This window comes from Leptonychotes weddellii, chromosome 3, assembly GCF_054177405.1.
Source record: "Leptonychotes weddellii isolate Sample4059 chromosome 3, ASM5417740v2, whole genome shotgun sequence".
Taxonomy (NCBI): domain Eukaryota; kingdom Metazoa; phylum Chordata; class Mammalia; order Carnivora; family Phocidae; genus Leptonychotes; species Leptonychotes weddellii.
In genome coordinates, this window is record NC_138371.1 from 148,491,932 (window position 1) to 148,512,228 (window position 20,297).

Genomic DNA, 20,297 nt, shown 5'->3' on the forward strand with positions numbered 1-20,297 from the left:
GGCAGACAGGGAGAGGGAGAAGCAGGCTCCCCGCTGAGCAGGGAGCCCAGTGCAGGACTTGATCTTAGGACCCTGGAATCATGATCTGAGCCAAAGGCAGATACCCAGGTGCCCACAATGACTGTATTTTTAAATTTTACAGCGAATATTCATTTTCAAATGAGTACTAGCTTTTTATATGAATCATATTGGACAAAGTGAACACCTAGATCATACTATTCTAGAAAATATTTGATGCTTCATATAATTCACCTACTATGTTTACTGAATGCCTACTATTTACAAGGCAATACACTATAAGGGATATCAACAGGAATATGGGATATGTAAGGGATATAAAAATGAGTAAAACATCGTCCTGGCCTTTGTGTGGAGGGATTAAGACAATTACATGTAGACATGGGCACAGAGCAGGATAGCCAATACAGTCCTTAAAAGACAAGAAAACAATTTTAATAATAATGGCGTGATCTTAGTCCTTGGCTAAGATAAAGAATAATTATATACTCAAGATGCAAATTATGCCTGCCTTAATTATCTCTATCAATTTGAAGAAGCAGATGCTCAGATGTGCAGCAGATACTAATAACTCACTTGGGAGCACTTAATCTGTATCTTTTTTTGGGTGTGGGAGAGATGTTCACTGATTTCAATTGATGTTAAATTCTTTTTTCTTTTAAAATTTTATTTATTTATTTGAGAGAGAGAGTGTGAACGAGAGAGCACAAGCAGGGGGAACAGCAGAGGGAGAGGGAGAAGCAGACTTCCCACTGAGCAGGAAGTCCAATGTGGGGCTTGATCTCAGGACCCTGAGATCATGACCTGAGCTGAAGGCAGCCGCTTAACCAGCTGAGCCACCCAGGCACCCCTGATGTTACATTCTTTAAGAACAATATAGCAGACCTTTTCTCCAACTGTATTGTACTATGGATGACCTTTGCCTGTACATTCTTCAGGAGCTAAAAAGGCAGGCTAGTTGATGACAAAATCCATATTTTCATGTCAAGCTAATTTAAGGAACATTTTATCACTTAACTTCACAGTGTGAAGAACATTAATAATTCAGTGGTTTGTATACATTTCCATTCATTCTCCTTGTGAAAATGTTTATGCTGTGTAACAACGGTATAGGGATGGAGGAGTTGGGAAAACCTCTTTGCCGCCTTGTTCTCATGCTTCCTTTCCTTTTAGAATATCTGGCTTCAGCAACAGTGGAACGAACATTCTGTAGAGCTGAAGAAGTGCTAGAATTTGTTAGTACTCTATGCCTTCTGCCGCTCCTCATTGGTGATATCCTTCATGCTAACTTTGTCTAGGTTATTAAATACTATACTTTTTAAAAATTTCTATAATTTGGTACTAGTAAGAATAAAGCTTAGCATAAAAATCCTTTCTTCTGTGTTGAAACAAAGATTTTTAAAAATGCAGACTCTGAAGGAAGATTCCAGAGACTTGGTCTCTTGAGAACTACCCATCTGTGAAAAAATTCTATTTCTGTTGGACTGGAGATCTGGCAATGGCAAAATGGACTGCCACTGTGAGCCATTTATTCTGTCTCACTGGACAGAATAAATTGTTTCCTAATTGAGGCTATGTCATGACATTAACTGTAAAATGTGGTTGCAATAATTTACTCTCAGCTTAAAGAAATGACAGAAAATTGTCTGCTCTTTAAAGAAGCATTTTTTTTTTAAACTGGACTGTGAGATAATATTGAAAAAAGGAATACTTTCTGAAATACTATTTTACACATTAATTTAAACTACGTATTTTGCAATATTTTTAAAGAACTAATTAAAAAGCATTATGTATATGTGTGCTTTTGAATAGCATCATTTTTTATAAGTGACTCAGAGTTTCTTGAGCATAATTTCATTTACCGTTTCATGCCCTATAGACAGACATTTTGCTACCTTTCAGATGAAGTCTGTAATACAGGAAACTTGCCAACAGACATTAAAACATATTATATAGGCAACAACTACACACAAACACACACTGTCTATATTAAAAACATCCATGAACACACCTGAGAATTTAGTATAATAATTATGAAATTTCAGAAATGATAGGCAAAAGGATTATTTCAAATGATGTTAAAATATTTGGCAATCTTGTTAGATCTCTACACCACACCTTTTACACAACTAAATTCCAAATAGATTAAAGATCTAGACATTAGAAAAAGAAACTCAAGACTAAATGCTAGAAGAAAAGGGATTGAAACGGGTTGATAATTGTAGCATGAGAAAGAGCATTCTCAGCATAATATAAAACCTAGAAACCACAGAAAAAAAAATCAAGGCATTAGAAGTAAAACAACTTGGGGCGCCTCAGTGGCTCAGTCGGTTAAGCATCTGTCTTCAGCTCAATTCGGGGAGCCTGCTTCTCCCTCTTCCTCTCCCTCTGCTGCTCCCCCTGCCTGTGCTCTCTCACTCTCTCTCAAATAAATAAATAAAATCTTAAAAAAAAAAACAACTTTTATTTGCAAAGCTAAAAACAAAGTTAAAAGACAAGTGAGAGATTGGGAGAAAAATATATGCAACATACGTAAAGACAAAAGATTAATAGCCAGAATATTTTACTAATATTATACTAATAAATAGAAAAAGACAATTAGCCAAATAGAAAATTGACAAAGAATACAAACAGGAAATTAATGAAAGAAAGAAAATACATGTCCCTCTTTCATTATCCATTTCAGTAATTATTAAACATGAAAATTAAACAATAACTAGATATATTATTAGTCCACTTGATGGGCAACATCTCAAAAGATTCATAATGTCCACCATTGGTGAGAAAAGCAGGCACTCTTGTATTGATGGTGGTGAATATGGGTATAGCTTTTTGTAAGGCAAATTGGAATTATCTATCAAAATAAAAATATGCATGATCTTTGACCCAGGAATTTCACTGAGAATTTCCACTTGTAAGGGTCTAGTCTAAAAAAATACTAGCTTAATTATATATATAAATACATATCCAAGAATGCTCATTGCAGTGTTCTTTACTAGCCAAACATTGGGGGAGAACTGTCAATCAATAAGAATGGTTGAACCAATTATAGAATATTCATTAAAGGAAATTCATATACCAGTTAAAAAAAGAGTAGTAGATTCACATGTACTGACTTGGAAAAGTATATATTATAAGTAAAGCAAAAAGCACGTTGCAAAACCATATTCATAGCCTGATTCTATTTTCATCTGAGGAGAAAACCCAACAAGAATATATGTTCCTACAATCATAAAATAAAGCCTGGAAGAATATAAAATGATCTCTTGGTGGTGGCTATCAAGGTCGGGGCTGAAGAGGCAGGAGAGAAGGAAAGGAGGAGTTTCACTTGTCATTTCACATCCATTAAAAAATAAAAGTGAAATTATGAGTGATTTTGACTTTTTTATAGTGAACATGTTTTCTATTAAAGACACATTGCTTTTGTATTAGAAGAAGAGATGTAACCTTGAAAAACTAATTTCTGAAGGACGGGTTGAAAAGATGAGAGACTGGAGGCAGGAAGATAATTTAGGAGGCCTTAAATGACTGTGGGAAGGACAGTGAAGACCTGGCCTAGGGAAGGGACAAAGGGATTGAGGAGAGGCCGAGGGGGACCCTGGGAAGTGGTGACAACTAATATGAGGCTATATTCCCAAATCTCAGTCCATAGCTCTTTCCCAGAGTCTTCCCAAAGGCCCCATGAAAGACACCATGATGCCATCACACAGGCCCCAGCAGATAACAAAACCCAGCTTGTCCAGTTCCTATGTAGGCAACCATTTCAGTTCTGATTCCACACTTGTGTTTCCACATGAGACCAGATGAAAGCAACAGCATCTTTGCCAACGGTCCCTTGGGCTATTCTCTGCAGCTCTGCAACCTGAGGGTTATAGCACCATGACATCAGCCTCCTCCCCGGGGATGGGCAAGCAGCTCTCAGGCTGTTTCCACAGAAGCTCGCTTTCCTTCTACTGTGCTTGATCCAGACTGTTGCATGTAGTCTGCTTAGCCTCTACTAGAATCTTTTGCTTCCTGTTTACCAAGTCATGCTCATAAACATGAGACCTAACCCACCTGCAGTCTGCTCTGCATACAGCATCGTCAGTGCCCCAGTCATTGTGATCATCGCACATCTCACCTTTGAGCTCCTTCATGCCTACAGAGCACACCCTCTGACATGCATTATGCCGTGCTCAACGCAGAGTAAGCAATGTCACATGATGGAAACGAATTTCACATGGGGCACCTCTCTGAAGGGCCTGCTCACTTTTTGCTTGTTTACTCAGAAACAGATGTTTAAACATCTGCTTAAATATTGTGAAATCTTTTCACAAATTGGACATTTAGTTCCTGCAGCATAACTGGAAAAGATCATCTTTACCGAACTAGAGGTGAATTGTATGATGAAAAGAGGAATTTGGTAGAATAGCTTGTATAGCATTTCAATGAGAGCAAGTATAATGTTCATAAAGGCTTTTGTGTGTTTAATAGGAAATACGTTTGGTTGTTTCTAGCTTTAAATCTCAGTAGTATAGGGGCGCCTGGGTGGCTCAGTCGGTTAAGCGTCTGCCTTTGGCTCAGGTCATGATCCCAGGGTCCTGGGATCGAGCCCCGCATCGGGCTCCCTGCTCAGCGGGGAGTCTGCCTCTCCCTCTCCCACTCCCCCTGCTTGTGTTCCCTCTCTCACTGTGTCTCTCTGTCAAATAAATAAATAAAACTTAAAAAAAATCTCAGTAGTATATTATTACCTTGAATCTTTTTTTCATTTTATGGATATATTATATAGAATTGCTACACATAGAAATTTTATGGAAAACAATTTTGAATAAAATTTAGACTGTATGGGACGCCTGGGTGGCTCAGTCGGTTAAGCTCTGCCTTCAGCTCAGGTCATGATCCCAGGGTCCTGGGATCGAGTCCCGCATCGGGCTCCCTGCTCCGCGGGGAGCCTGCTTCTCCCTCTGCCTCTGCCTCTCTATCTCTCATGAATAAATAAATAAAATCTTAAAAAAAAAAATTTAGACTGTATCTGAGAGCTGAACTGGTATGGTAGAGAAGATACATAGAAAACGTTGTCCCTTTCTCTTCTAAAAGACTGTAAACATTTCTGATTTTAAAACTATTGTGTGTTCACATAACATCTCTAAGGAGCTACATATTGGCCTATGAACAGTCCTGCTGTTTTCTTTCTGTACTGCAATATAAGAACATTTGGTTTATACAATTAAGATAATCCGTTTACCTCAGAGACCTAATGTCTTATTTTGAATTTGAGTGATTTCTGTCTGATGTCACATAGAGGAAAATATAATTTTGCTTGTCTTTTAGCAGCAGATAATTTGTAGATTTTGTTGCTCAATGGCTTGTCTTTAGAAGGAATTTTGAAATTGCACCTTGAGACTTCTACCATTTTGCATATGAGATAATTGATATGATTTACTGGTAGCTTTTTCAAGCAAAACATGTGACTGGTTGGAAGTGGAAAATTCAATCAGTTTGTTGTTTGCCCTCCCTGATCTCAATAACTGGTTTTAACAGAAGTGTCTAGTTGCTTAGATATCATGTAGAGTAGTTTGGAAATGAAGAAATTAATTCTAGTTAAATCTCTCTTTTACCTTGCTGGGCTCAATTTTCTCCAGTTACTACACACACACACACTGAAATAATATAATAGAGGCATTTTAACCCATTTTAGAGAAAAATAAAAAGCAATCATAAAGTATTATTAGAACTTCTTTTTTGTTTAAGTAATGTGCTATGTTGAGAGTGATGCTTAACTGTTACCTTTTGGGGTGACCTCCACAATGACAATGCTTTATTGCTCCTCTATGCAGAGGTCTGGTGACCATGAATCCTAGATCAGTTCTTCAGCACTCATAGAGGATAATCACTAGTTGCAATTAATTTAGAAGCCTATTGATCTGCCCTTGGTTAGAAACATAGACTAGCCATATTCAAGTGGCCTACCAAAATTTTAACCTTGAACCCTCTGCTACCCAATCATTTTCAAAAACTTTATTCAGAGGAATAAAATTAATAAATGTGAATATCTAATATTTAAAACCCAGTCGAAAGAAATAATATTCCCATATATATGAGTATCTAATATTCATAAGTATGTGATTGCCTACAGGAGATGCCATTTACCTCTCTTCTTAGGTACTGTAAACCTCACCACTGGGGCGAGCCAGGCCATTAGAGAGCTATACCATGCAGTTTTGACTACTTCAGCCTACCCTTTGAGACTTAATGTTCTGTGATACTACAAAACTTGGTGTTTTGGCAGCTTAGACTACTGCCTGTATCCAGTAGCTTATCTGAAACAGATTCTAAGGAGCTATGTTTGGGACTGATTGCTTGCGTTCTTTTGCTGTTATGTTCTCTAGCGTCCCTTGTAACTGGCATGCCAAGTCTAATGAAGGACACCTGTCCATTAGTAACTATGCCAGATTTGTCCCTGAGGTCAGTGACGAGGTGATGTGTAACAAGTCAGAAAAAATAAATAAATAAAGGAATCAGGAAGGATATTTTGAGCTTAGTAGAGAATGTGGTTTTTCCTGAAAAACTGCATACTTCCTAATATGCCTTAAGGGAAATTACCTAGTATCTGATTTGGAGAGGGAAAAAAAAAAGCAAATATTGATGGGCCAAGCGGCTAATGGATTGTGTCTTTGATAAAAATCTGGTAATTGCTTGAACTTTGCTTTTGTTTTATCTATTAAACTATTGTCTTCATAGGGCAATCTCTGTTCAGTGGTCAGGGGACTTTTTGTTTTTAAAAGCCTTTTAGTAGCATCCATGACCAAATTACTTTTATTTTAGACTTTTTTTTTTTTTTTTTAGTGAAACAAAGATGCTTTCCCCATCTCTAATCCCTAGTAACTCGGTTAATTATGAAATCTAATGAAAGTCATTCACAGTTGATAACAGAAAACTATAGATATTCTACTTATTTACTGGCCTTTTATAATCAAGAGGACTAAAGCATGTTGTTTCCAGTTATGCATGCAAAAGGGAAATGGTGATGTTTTTGCTTTGTCTGAACGGAGTGGTTCCTTCAGCTCCTTTTCTAAACCCTTCTGTGAGAATAAGCTGGTTCTTCTGGGAATAAAGAACTGCCTACAGCCATATGCACTCATCTGTTCTTCTCTACAAATGTGCTTGGTCTTTTCCACACACAACCAGTGGGTGCTAGTGGACAGGCCAGGCAGGCCTTAGAAAGGTAAAGAAGTATTTATTAAATGTGTGATTATAAGGAAACCATTACAAAAAAATGTTTTGCAATGTTTGTTTGTCATAACAAAGTTATTTCTCTGCCCTTGCCAATGGGCCACAGTCTTCTGCGGGCTCTGGACTCTGAATCCTCCTTTATAAATGCTTTTTCTTGGTCTTTGCTACACATTGTCAAAGTAGCTTGTTTGTGTGCTATTAGCAACATAGAAATAAGATCACACCCTTATGTAGTTCTTGAACACTTTTGTCAAGGACATCAACTAACAACCATTCCTCCATTTTTGCTTTCTTGCCTCGCTTATATTTCAACAACTCGTTGTAGGAAAATACACCTGAATTCACAGAGCGCCTACACACAGTTTGTAGTAAATTGGGCTGCAATGGAAGGGAAATGCTTTCCTTTTTAATTTAATTTTAATTTCCATTTTCTTGTCCCTTAACATATCTCTTTTGGATGCTTCATTGCTAGGTTCAATGGGAGCAATATATGAATGCTAATATTGAATTCCTTTCTAGCATTTTATTTTGACTAAAAATTGTAAAGCCTGTATGCAACTCACCATAATGGAGTTTTACCGTGTGGGCAATGTAGAGGCTTGTAGGCAGCAGGCTTGAGCAATGGAAATCTGAGTAAGGTAAAAGGACCCACAGTGACCACCGGGCTGAAAGCAAAGAGGCCCATTAGGCAACCCACCTCAAAATATCCATAAGCCCTAGCTAACCAGTGGGCTACTTAAAACCGGGCACAGGTACCAAAAAAGGAAAATTCCAAATGTTCCTCACTTTCTCCCTTAACTGTGTGTGATTTACCATGGTTACACAGATGGTAAAGAGTTGAAATTGGGAAAAGCACTCCTATTAGCTACTCTATCCAATGATATAGAATATTCAGTTTGTCTATTTACTCATATAAATGATAGTATTTAAAATAAGTTCTGGTGGTTTTCGGTGTAAATGTTATATTTTAAGGGTTTCAAAATTATTCGGATGCCTTTGTAAGTTGTGAATGTTTTTAAGGCATGACAAAAATATGTATATGTGTGTGTATGTATGTATGAAACACGGCATAATTTTTAATAGGTTTAATATTCCCTGAGTCATAAATATATAAGATTAGCTTCTAGAAGCTAGTATGTATGCATAAATAACTATCGCTCCAGGTCACACACTGTATTAGTTTGCTAGGGCTGTCATAACAAAGTACCATAGACTGAGGAGCTTAAACAACAGAAATTTATTTTTCTCAGAATTCTGGAGGCTGCAGATCTGAGGTCAAGGTGTTCACAGAGTTGGTTTCTTTTGAGGCATATTGTCTTGGCTTGCAGATGGCCACCATCTCCTTGTGTCTTCCCATGGCCTTCCCTGTGTGCATGTCTATGATCTAATCTCCTCCACTTCTTTGTTTTTTTAAATTAAAAAAAATTCTAGTATAGTTAATATACAGTGTTATATTAGTTTCAGGTGTATGATATAGTGATTCAACAATTCTGTACATTACTCAGTGCTCATCATAATAAATGTACTCTTAATCCCCTTCACCTATTTCACCCATCCCCCCCCACCTACCTACCCCCTGGTAACCATCAGTTTGTTCTGTAGAGTTAAGAGGCTGGATTTTTTTGTTTGTTTGTTTGTTTTTTGTTTTTTTTTTTTGTTTGTCTCTTTTTCCTTTATTCATTTGTTTTGTTTCTTAAATTCCACATATGAGTGAAATCATATGGTATTTATCTCTCTTGACTGACTTATTTTGCTTAGCATTATACCCTCTAGATCCATCCATGTCGTTGCAAATGACAAAGATTTCATTCTTTTTTATGCGTGAGTAATATTCCATTATATATACATATATATATATCTCACATCTTCTTCATTCATCTATCAGTGGACACTTGGGCTGCTTCCATATCTTGGCTATTGTAAATGATACTGTGATAAACATAGGGGTGCATATATCCTTTCATATTAGTGTTTTTCTTTGAGTAAATACCCAGTAATGGAATTACTGGATCATATGGTAATTCCATTTTTCATTATTTGAGGAACCGCCATGCTGTTTTTACAGTGGCTGCACCAGTTTGCTTTCCCACCAACAGTGCACAAGGGTTCCCTTTTCTTGATATCTTTGCCCATACTTGCTGTTTCTTGTATTTTTTATTTTAGCCATTCTGATAGGTGTGAAGTGATATCCCACTGTGGCTTTCATTTGCATTTCCCTGATGATTAATGATATTGAACATCTTTTGCTGTGTCTGTTGGCCATCTGGATCTGGATGTCTTCTGCCCATTTTTAATTGGATTTTTTTTTTTTTTTTTTTTGGTGTTGAGCTGTCTCAGTTTTCATACTTTGGATACTAACCCTTTATCAGATATGTTATTTGCAAATATCTTCTCCCATTCAGTAGGTTGTCATTTAGTTTTGTTGATTGTTTCCTTTGCTGTGCAGAAGCTTTTTGTTTTGATATAGTCCCAATAGTTTATTTTTGCTTTCATTTCCCTTGCCTCAGGAGACATATCTAGAAAAATGTTGTTATGGCAAATGTCAGAGAAATCATTATCTGTTCTCTCTTCTAAGATTTTGATGGTTTCAGGTCTCACATTTGGGTCTTTAATCCATTTTGAGTCTATTTTTGTGTCTGTGTAAAAAAGTGGTCCTCTTTCATTCTTCTGAATGTAGCTGCCCAGTTTTCCCAACACCATTTGTTGAAGAGACTGTCTTTTTTCCATTGCATATTCTTGCCTCCTTTGTCAAAGACTAATTGATCATATAATTGTGGGTTTATTTCTGGGGTCTATATTGTGTTTCATTTATCTATGTGTCTGTTTTGTGCCAGTACCATACTGTTTTGATGATGACAGCTTTGTAGTATAGCTTGATACCTGGGATTTTGATACCTCCAGTTTCATTCTTATTTTTCAAGATTGCTTTGGCTATCCAGGGTCTTTTGTGGTTCCATCTAAATTTTAGGATTTTTTGTTCTAGTTCTGTAGAAAAAGCTGTTGGTATTTTGGTTGGGATTGCATTAAATCTATAGATTGCTTTGGGTACTATGGACATTTTAATAATATTAGTTGGAAGCTTTCCTTCCTCTTCCATTTTTTGGAATAGTTTGAGAAGAATAGGTATCAACTTTTCTTTAAATATTTGGTAGAATTCACTTGTGAAGCCATCTGGTCCTGGACTTTTGTTTGTTAGAAGTTTTTTGATTATTGATTCAATTTCATTGCTGGTAATTGGTCTCTTTAAATTTTCTATTTCTTTCTTATTCAGTTTTGGGAGGTTATATGTTTCCAGAAATTTCTCAATTTCTTCTAGGTTGTCCAGTTTGTTGGCATATAATTTTTCATAATATTCTCTTAAAATTCTTTGTATTTCTGTGGTGTCAGTTATTATTTCTCTTTTTTCATTTCTGGTTTTGTTTATTTGAGTCCCCTCTGTTTTTTGTGGGGTTTTTTGTTTGTTTGTTTGGTTTGGTTTGGTTTTTTTGTTGTTGTTGTTGGTTGGTTGGTTTTGGTTAGTCTGGCTAAAAGTTTGTCAATTTTATTGATCTTTTCAAAGAACCAGTTCCTAGTTTCATTGATCTGTTCTTTTGTGTTTTTAGTTTCTATTACATTTATTTCTGCTCTAATCTTTATTATTTCCTTCTGTCTGCTGGTTTTCAGTTTTGTTTGTTCTTTTTCTAGTTCTTTTAGGTGTAAGGTTATGTTGTTTATTTGAGATTTTTCTTGCTTCTTGAGATAAGCCTGTATTACTATAGACTTCCATCTAGAATAGCTTTTGCTGCATCCCAAAGATTTTGGACCATTGTATTTTCATTTTCATTTGTCTCCATGCATTTTTGATTTCCTCTTTGATTTCTTGATTGACTCATTCATTGTTTAGTAGCATGTTATTTAACCTCCATATATTTGTGTTCTTTCCAGATTTTTTCTTGTGGTTGATTTCTAGTTTCATAGTGTTATAGTAGGAAAAAATGCACAGTATGATTTTGATCTTTTTATATTTGTTGAGACTTGTTTTGTGACCTATGTGTGATCTATTCTGGAGAATGTTCCATGTGCCCTTGAAAAGAAAGTGTATTCTGCTGTTTTAGGATGGGATGTTCTGAATATATCTGTTAGATCCATCTAGCCCAATATATCATCCAAAGCCACTGTTTCCTTATTGATTTTCTGTTTGGTTGATCTATCCGTTGTAAGTGCTAAAATCCCCTACTATTTTTGTATTAGTATCAATTACTTCTTTTATGTTTGTTATTAGCTGCTTTGTGTATTGGGTGCTCCCATGTTGGATGCATAAATATTTACAATTATTATATCTTCTTGTTTAATTTTTTCCTTTATGAGTATGTAGTATCCTTCTTTGTGTCTTGTAGCAGCCTTTGTTTTACAGTCTATTTTGTCCAAAATAAGTATTGCTACCCTGGCTTTCTTTTCACTTCCTTTTGCATGATAAATGCTTTTCCATCCCTTCACTTTCAATCTGCATGTGTCTTTAGGTCTGAAATTAGTCTCTTGTGGGCAGCATTTAGATGGCTTTTGCTTTTTTATCCATTCCATCACCCTATGTTTTTGATTGGAGCATTTAGTCCATTTACATTCAAAGTAATTATTGTTAGGTATATATTTATTGCCATTTTATTACTTGTTTTATATTTGTTTTTGTAGTTCTTCTCTGTACCTTTCTTTTGCTTTCTTCTCTCATTGTTTGCTGGCTTTCTTTAGTGTTCTTTTTGGATTCCTTTCTCTCTATTTTTTGCATATCTATTATCAGTTTTTGATCTGTGCTTATATTGGGTTTATATATAACATGAATATAGCAGTTGATATTAAGTTGAGTGTCACTTAAATTTGAACCCATTCCAAAAGCACTGAATTTTTACTCTTCTTTCTCTCATGTTCTAGGTATATGGCATCATAGTTTACATCCTTTTATTTTGGGAATCCCTTGACTGATTTTTATAGATATATTTTATTTACTACTTTGTGCTTCCTACTTTTCTTACTGCTGCTTATGGTCTTTCTTTCCACTCACAGAGTCCCTTTTAACATTTCTTATAAAGCTGGTTTATTGGTGATGAATTCCTTTCACTTTTGTTTGTCTGGAAAACATTTTATCTTTCCTCCTATTCTGAATGATAGCCTTGCTAGATAGAGTAGTCTTGTTTGCAGGTTTTTTTCTTCCAGCACTTTGAATATATCATGCCACTCCGTTCTAACCTGCTAAGTTTCTGCTGAAAACTCAGCTGATAGCCTTATGGGGTTTCCCTTGTATGTAACTATTTTCTTTTCTCTTGCTGCTTTTAAAATTCTCTCTTTATCAGTACTTTTTGCTATTTTAATTACTATGTGTCTTGGTGTGGACCTCCTTGGGTTGATTTTATTGGTGGCTCTCTGTGCCTCTTGGACGTGGATTTCTGTTTTCTTCCTCAGATTTGGGAAGTTTTCAGCTATTATTTCTTCAAATACATTTTCTCGCTCTTCTCCTTCCAGGATCCCTACAATATAAATGTTATTACACTTGACGGTGTTGCTGTGTTCCCTTAATCTATTTTTATTTATTATTATTATTATTTTCTCTCTCCTGTTCAGCTTGACTGCTTTCCTCTTCTCTGACCTCCAGGTCACTGATCTGTTCTTCTGCTTCATCTAGTTTACTATTTTTTCTCTCTATTGTATTTTTAATTTCAGTTATTGAGTTATTCATCTCTGATTTTTAAAAATGTGTTTTCTATCTCTTTGTTGAGTATCTCACTGAGGACTCCCACTCTTTTCTCAAGTCCTGTGAGTATTCTTATGACCATTACTTTAAATTCTGTATCAGGCATATTATTTATCTCTGTTTTGTTTAGCTGTCTTGCTGTGATTTTGTCCTGTTTTTTTATTTCATGCATTTTGTCTAAACCTCTGTGTCTGTTTCTATGTGTTAGGAAAGTCAACTACATCTCCTGATCTAAAAAGTAGTGGTCTTATGAAGAAGAGGTCCTGTAGTGGCCTACAGTGCAATTTTCTCTGTTTGCCAGAAACTTGCACTTCAGGGGTGTCTCCTCTGTGGGTTGCATGCACCCTACTGTTGTGGCTGACCCATGTTTACCTTCAGTCCAGTTATCTGCAATGCCTTGTTTGCCTGTTGTGGGTAGGGCTTGGTCCCTGTGTTGTTCATGGGCCAGTCTGAGGCCATCTTGGGCTTGCATTGGTTTAGACCAATCTTTTGCCAGGACTTCAGTCACTGAACTGCAAGGTGCTCTTCCTATGTTGGCTCCTGAGAAGCTTTCGCTGGTGGATGGAGCCTGCAGTCAGACTGGCTGTCTGCCACCAGCTCACTGCTGGGCTGCAGTTAAACTAGTGTGTGGGTTATCTTCCTGTCTTCCTGGGACAGGAATCACTTTGGCCTGGCTCCTGTTGAGGCTGCTTGCACACTGCCATGTTTGTGGTGCTGCTTTGGAAAACTGGGAGGCCGAGTTGGAGAGAGCACATCTACAGAAGAAAGCAGGAGTGGGAGCACTTACCAAGCTAGGTGGAGAGTGTTCATGCTCTGCTGGTTCCTGCAGCTCTCTGTGTAACTAGACTGGGGGTCAGGGGAGGGAAATGGCACCCACTAGCTTTTTTGTTCTTCTGGAAATCTCCTAAAGATCCCTGCCCCTCTAGCTCATGTTCTTAGATTTAAATCTCCTTCCTGTATACCCCATGTTTTTTCAAACTGCTGCTTCAATGCTGTATCTCAGAGGGGATGTTTGTTATGCTATCTCTTTAAGGGTGGGGATTCAGTTTCCTTTGGCCACTGATTTTTAAAGTTCTAGGAGTTAAGCTCCACTGACTATAAGAACTCATGATGTTAAGTTCCTCTGGTTTTCAAAGCCAAGTGTTATGGAGATTCATCTTTCCAGTGCAGGCACCCCATGCCTGCAGTGCCTGCTATGGGGGCTGCTCTAATCCCTTCTCTGTGCCTGTGGTGTCCCTCTTTCCCATGGACAGTCTCAAGGATCAATTTGTTTCCTGACTGCCTCTGCCCTTCCTACCCTTTTTGGTGTGGCTTCTTCTCTATGTTTAGCTGTAGAAAATTTGTTTTGCCAGTCTTTGGGTCATTTTCTGGGTTATTTACACTGATGTGGATGTTATCTAGTTCTATCTGTGGAACAAGGTGAGCCCAGAATCCTCCTTCTTTGCCATCTTCCCTGAAGTCTCTTTAATCTCCTCTTCTTTTTTTTTTTTTTTAAGATTTTATTTATTTATTTGACAGAGAGAGAGAGAGAGAGCACACAAGCAGGCAGAGCAGCAGGCAGAGGGAGAGGGAGAAGCAGGCTCCCTGCTGAGCAGGGAGCCTGATGTGGGGCTCGATCCCAGGAGTCTGGGATCATGACCTGAGGCGAAGGCAGATGCTTAACTGACTGAGCCACCCAGATGCCCCTAATCTCCTCTTTTAATAAGGACACCAGTTATATTGGATTAGGGCCTACCCTAATGATTTCGTTTTACCCTAATTACTTCTTTAAATACCCTATCTCTAAATATGGCCACATTCTGAAGTACTGGGAGTTTGGACTTCAACAATGAATTTGTAGGGAACATAATTTAGCCCATCATACATACTAAGGGTCATATAAAAGATGCAAATAAATTGCTTTGGGAAAATTCAGAGAAGACTGAGGTACTCCAGATATTGCAGAGGGTAGAATTCACATAAAAATCAATTGATTAACAAGGAACTATTTGACATATATGATTACTTTAAGACAGAGCCATTCTTCCCAGAGCACACGGAGATAAAATGGGGCTATCCTGATGAATTGATAAGGAAATAGTAAATAAAATGATGGGATACATTTGTGTCCTTTCATGAGAAACACTTAGAGGAGTAAAGAGGTCCTTTGGTGAGATTCTTCAATTCCATTCCTGGGAGACAAACAAAGCCAGCAGCTAATGAGTCTTCTGATGGATCTGCCCATGTGAAAGAACCAAATTTGTTGCTATGTTCTTAGCAACTGTCATGCCTAGCATGCAGATATTAGTGCATCTTCTTTGAGACAAAAACAAACAAAAAAACAAACCAAAAAACCACAATACAATATTTTGAAAAGGTTATTTTTCTCATAAAAGAATCTGTTCCCATAGATGATGACATATTTTACATGTGAAGTAAACATGCTATATTCTTTAGGGTCCTAGTTGGTATATTCCTGAAGAAAGGTTCACCCTAAAGTAGAAGTCTAATCAACTGGAGCCAAAGTGTAATTCTTTTATGAAAGCAGACAATGTTCACAGCAATCCTTTCATTGCCTTATCAACAAAGATGAAACTGCTCAAGTTGGTAGGAACTTACTTGGGCTGGTAGTTTAATCAACCTAATTTGGCCCATCATTATTCTGGTGCTACAGGTGGAAATATATGGACCTGGGACAGGGAAAAATCCCTGGGAAGGAAGATAAGATGTGTAGACAAGATGACTCATTCACTAGAAGATAATGTAATGAAATGGCATGTAGAGTCTGAAAAAAAAAATGGTTAGAAGCTCATTTGAATTTCCAGACATAGAAAAATAAGAAATTCCACATTTAGGTTATTCATCTGTTGGCGTAAGTATTTGCTAATTTTATACCTTGTATGTTTCTCACTATCCTTTACCATTTCAGACAAATGTGCTACTAGAGAATTTTGAAAATAATTTAGTTCTCAAATTCCAAATAATAGCACTAGTGGGGCAAAATGAATGTTTTCGTGAAAAGTAGTAAAATGGGAGAGTGGGGGGATGCTCAGTAATGACAGATAAAATGCTGTGTTTTTTCTAACATAGTATTGTTTCAATTGTAAAGTCATTGAATTCAATTATCTATGAGTGTTTAATTGTTAACAACATGTGAATTTAATTAATGATAGTGTACAATTTTTAGTAGGGCTTACTGGAAATTTTCTAAGAATGTTGATTCTTTTCAAATCACATTGTTTTTCAGATGGAGTCTGTTGGGTTTTAACAAAACCCCATAGCTGATTACAGGTAGGAAATAATTATATCACATGACTATTTTCATTGCTGGTGTTGGTTTTTGTCTTAGATCCAGCACAACATTGTGCTGCTTAGCAACACACTTCCTGTAGCCAAGGAAACATTGTCACACAGTTAGAGGAAGAGATGGAAATGGATAATCGAAGGCTATCCTTGAGGTGCTGAGAGGACACTTGCAGGAAGGAAATAAATTCAAAGCAATTTTAATCACAACTTAAATGATTAAGGTTTGAAAAACATGTTTTTTTACTTCACTGCTGCCTAAACTTGGTTAGGGAGAGATTTTATAGATGGAGATGCCACCTTAAGTTTCAAGGCTCAAATGTGTATGTGTGGAGGGTGGGGTGTGGGTGTGGGTGTGTATGTGTGTTTAGGTGACAAAGTCAATTCTAAGATTCTATGCCAGGGAGATGGAGAAGCTTTCTAAAAAGGGTCTTAAAGGAAGTCAAGAGATATGAAAAGAAGTAAAGAGAAGCCTGAAGGGCAAAGTTTCTTATTCTTTTACCCATGTGTCTCAGTAAATCACATAAAGTCACCCAATAAATGTTCTTGGATCTGCCCTTGGAACCTTCTATTGGTCCCAAGCCAATAGAAGAGCATATAAGACAACACTGACCATGTGTGTTCATATAATTGCAGAGGAGCTTCAAGGAAAGCAACTCAATTCACATTTTTAAATATTTTGCAGTATTCAATTTAAAGGTGTTTGTTGTTGTTGATCTTGGTTTTAAATAGTTTTACTATAATGTACTTGAGTATTTCGTTGTTCTTGTTCTGCTTGAGATTCATAGAATTTCTTCAATGTGTGACATGCTGTCTTTTATCAATTCTGAACATTTATCAGCCAGTTTCTCTTCATTATTATCTCTGCATCATTAATCCTCCTTCCCCCTCCCTCTTCTCTCTCTCTTTCCCTCTCTCTCATTATCTTGTCATTTTTTTCTGGGATACTTATAAATATGTTAGATGTTTTTCACCATGTCCTATATATTTATACTCTGTACTGTTTTTTTAAATAATTTTTTTCTCCAAACTTCAGTGGATCCATTTTATTGAACTTGCTTCCAGTTTCCAATCCTTTCTTCTGCTATATCTAATTGGTGTTAATCCCATCACTGAATTTTAAATTTTTATTATTGTACTATCCATTTATAGAATATTTATATTTAAATATTTCTTGAAGATTCCAGTTTTCTGATGAAATTACCCATCTTGTCATGTGTTTCCTTGGATATATTTATGATAACTTCAAAGGCTATATAACTCTAAAATCTGGATCACCTGTAACTCTGTTTCCATTGTCTGTTCTTTCTTTTATTTGCCAGATATTTGGTCCTTTCCAGGCATACCTGAGAGTTTTTCATTGAGCACAAGGCACTGTGGTTGAAAAATTGTAGAGATAATTTGAGACTTTCACAGATGCTATTTCTTCCAAGGAGGAGTTTTCTTTTCCTTTTCTGATTGGCAGTTAGATTAAGGGAAGATCACTTGACTCTTATCTGGGGTTTATCGGATTCAAAGATGAGTTTCAGTCTTGGTAAGGTTTTGTTTCATATTTTTTCTTATAATATAGTCCTGGATTCTTAACTGGAAGTATGAGAGATTTTCTAGGGATTCCCCTCCTTGGAGGGCCCTAATTTTTCAATAGTAAGACTACTGAAATACCAATTTAGGTAGGCAGACTTTTAGACACTGCTTTCTGCTTGGTTTCTTAGTCTCTCCTTCCTGTGTAGCTCAGGAGTCATCAAATTCCTCCAGGGGGAGAGTGCTGCAGAATGTTGGGTTGATATCAGTGAATTTCCCTTCTCTCGAAGATCTGGCACTTTAAATATTTACTGCCTTGGTAGTTTCTTGATTTCTCCAAAGAGATTTTCTATTTAAATTTTGTCCAGATTTAGAATTATAGTCATATTCAAATTGGAATGCAGTAGTAAGCTCTTTTACTGTATTGAAAATGACCTAATTTTCTTTTATCAGAACAATTTATTTTTCTCCTTGTGTTCATGATACTTTTTTGGTTCCCTTTTTAAAAAAACAACTTTTTTTTTTTAAGATTTTATTTATTTATTTGACAGAGAGAGACACAACAAGAGAGGGAACACAAGCAGGGGGAGTGGGAGAGGGAGAAGCATGCTTCTCGCGGAACGGGGAGCCCAATGCGGGGCTCGATCCCAGGACCTGGGGATCATGAGCTGAGCTGAAGGCAGACGCTTAACAACTGAGCCACCCACGCGCCCCTAAAAAAACATCTTTTGCCATTCAACCATCAGCCCTCCCAGTTTCATTACTTGACTTTCTTTGCCACTTTCTATTGCCATCATTTTGCTTCTATCCTAACATTGATTATTTCTTGTTGCATTAATAAAAAAGTTCAGTTTAAATCCATCTGCTACTCTCCAGCCACTGTTCATCTTCCCTTTTAATTTGCTGCAAATTTTAGTATCTATTCCTGTATAAGTAACCACTTTAAAAATAGTGGATTGGACGCCTAGGTGGCTCAGTTGGTTAAACGACTGCCTTGGGCTCAGGTCATGATCCTGGAGTCCCAGGATTGAGTCCCGCATCGGGCTCCTTGCTCAGCAGGGAGTCTGCTTCTCCCTCTGACCCTCCCCCCTCTCATGCTCTCTCTCTCTATCTCATTCTCTCTCAAATAAATAAATAAAATCTTTAAAAAAAATAAATAAAAATAGTGGATTAAGGCAATGATTTATTATTTCTTTTATGGGTTGGTTGACAATTACTTCTGCTTCATGTAGTGTCTGTCAGCTGGGGTCATATGGCTGCAATTAGTTGGTGGCTGGACTGGGTCTGGAACACCAGAAATGGTCTTACATGTCTCTTGCCTCATCTGGGATGGGTAAATGGCTAGAGTACCTTGATTCTCCTCCATGTGCATCCCTTTCTCCAGCAGTCTAGACTGTCTTTCCTAAAGCATGACAACTGACTTTCCAGAAAGCAGGAGTGGATGCTGCCATGTTTCTCAAATCCTCAGCCCAGAACTGTCACAAAGTCTATTACTTCTGCCACATCCTCTAGGTCAAAGTAAGTCACAAGTCCAGGCCAGAACTGAGATGAGGCGAAATAGATTCCTGTTCTTAAAGGGAAGAGGGGAGGGACCTACACATACAGAGATAAGAGAACTTGGTGGCCATCTTTAAAAGCAATCTACCATAGTGCATATTTATATAAAAGCATATTCCTTTTTTCAGTACAATTTGCTGATAGTACACTGTTTGTTTGGCTTCTGCCCCAGAATTTTTGCTCTACCAGCAGCTAAGTTCAGTTACTTTCCACCAGTAGGCTCAGGCAAAGCATAAGCACTGGACACAGTATCAATCTAAAACAGAAAATTTTACTTGGACCTTTTCTAATTACTTGTCCCAGTTTTAATAATTCTATTTCTGTCTTTCTCTCTCTCTCTTTTTCTGAACCAAACCTACCTATATTCTATTCCTATTACCTCTTTTTAAATTTCCTGAACCTCATTGCTTTTTGGGACTGCAATATCTTGTCTTTCTTGACCCTCTGCAGGTCATTTTTTCTTGATTAGATTTCTCTTTATATCTTCAGAACATTGGCATCTTCTCAGCACTCTCTTGCTAGTATTGTGGAAAATACTTGCCCTTCTTCCAATGGGAGGGTCTTTGTTCCAGGTACTGTTCTTATTGTTTCTTTTTTTTTTTTTTAATTTTATTATGTTATGTTAATCACCATACATTACATCATTAGTTTTTGATGTAGTGTTCCATGATTCATTGTTTGCGTATAACACCCAGTGCTCCATTCAATACATGCCCTCTTTAATACCCATCACCAGGCTAACCCATCCCCCCATGCTCCTCACATCTAGAACCCTCAGTTTTTTTCTCAGATTCCATAGTCTCTCCTGGTTCATCTCCCCCTCCGATTTCCCCCCCTTCATTTTTCCCTTCCTGCTATCGTTTTTTATTTTTTTTAACATATAATGTATTATTTGTTTCAGAGGTACAGGTCTGTGATTCATCAGTCTTACACAATTCACAGCCCTCACCATAGCACATACCCTCCCCAATGTCTATCACCCAGC

General features: G+C 37.1%; 1 protein-coding gene across 3 annotated transcripts in view; it reads left to right on the forward strand.

Moving 5' to 3' along the window:
* SCEL (sciellin) overlaps positions 1 to 20,297 on the forward strand; it is a 732,032-nt gene that overhangs the window by 522,541 nt on the left and 189,194 nt on the right. The window contains exon 1 of one of the 3 annotated variants that reach the window (XM_081815071.1): positions 16,076 to 16,222. The exons of the other annotated variants lie outside the window; for them this stretch is intronic. The gene's annotated coding sequence lies outside the window, so the exon portion shown is untranslated. Of the gene's footprint in view, positions 1 to 16,075; positions 16,223 to 20,297 lie in introns of those variants that run through there. 3 annotated transcript variants of the gene reach the window in all.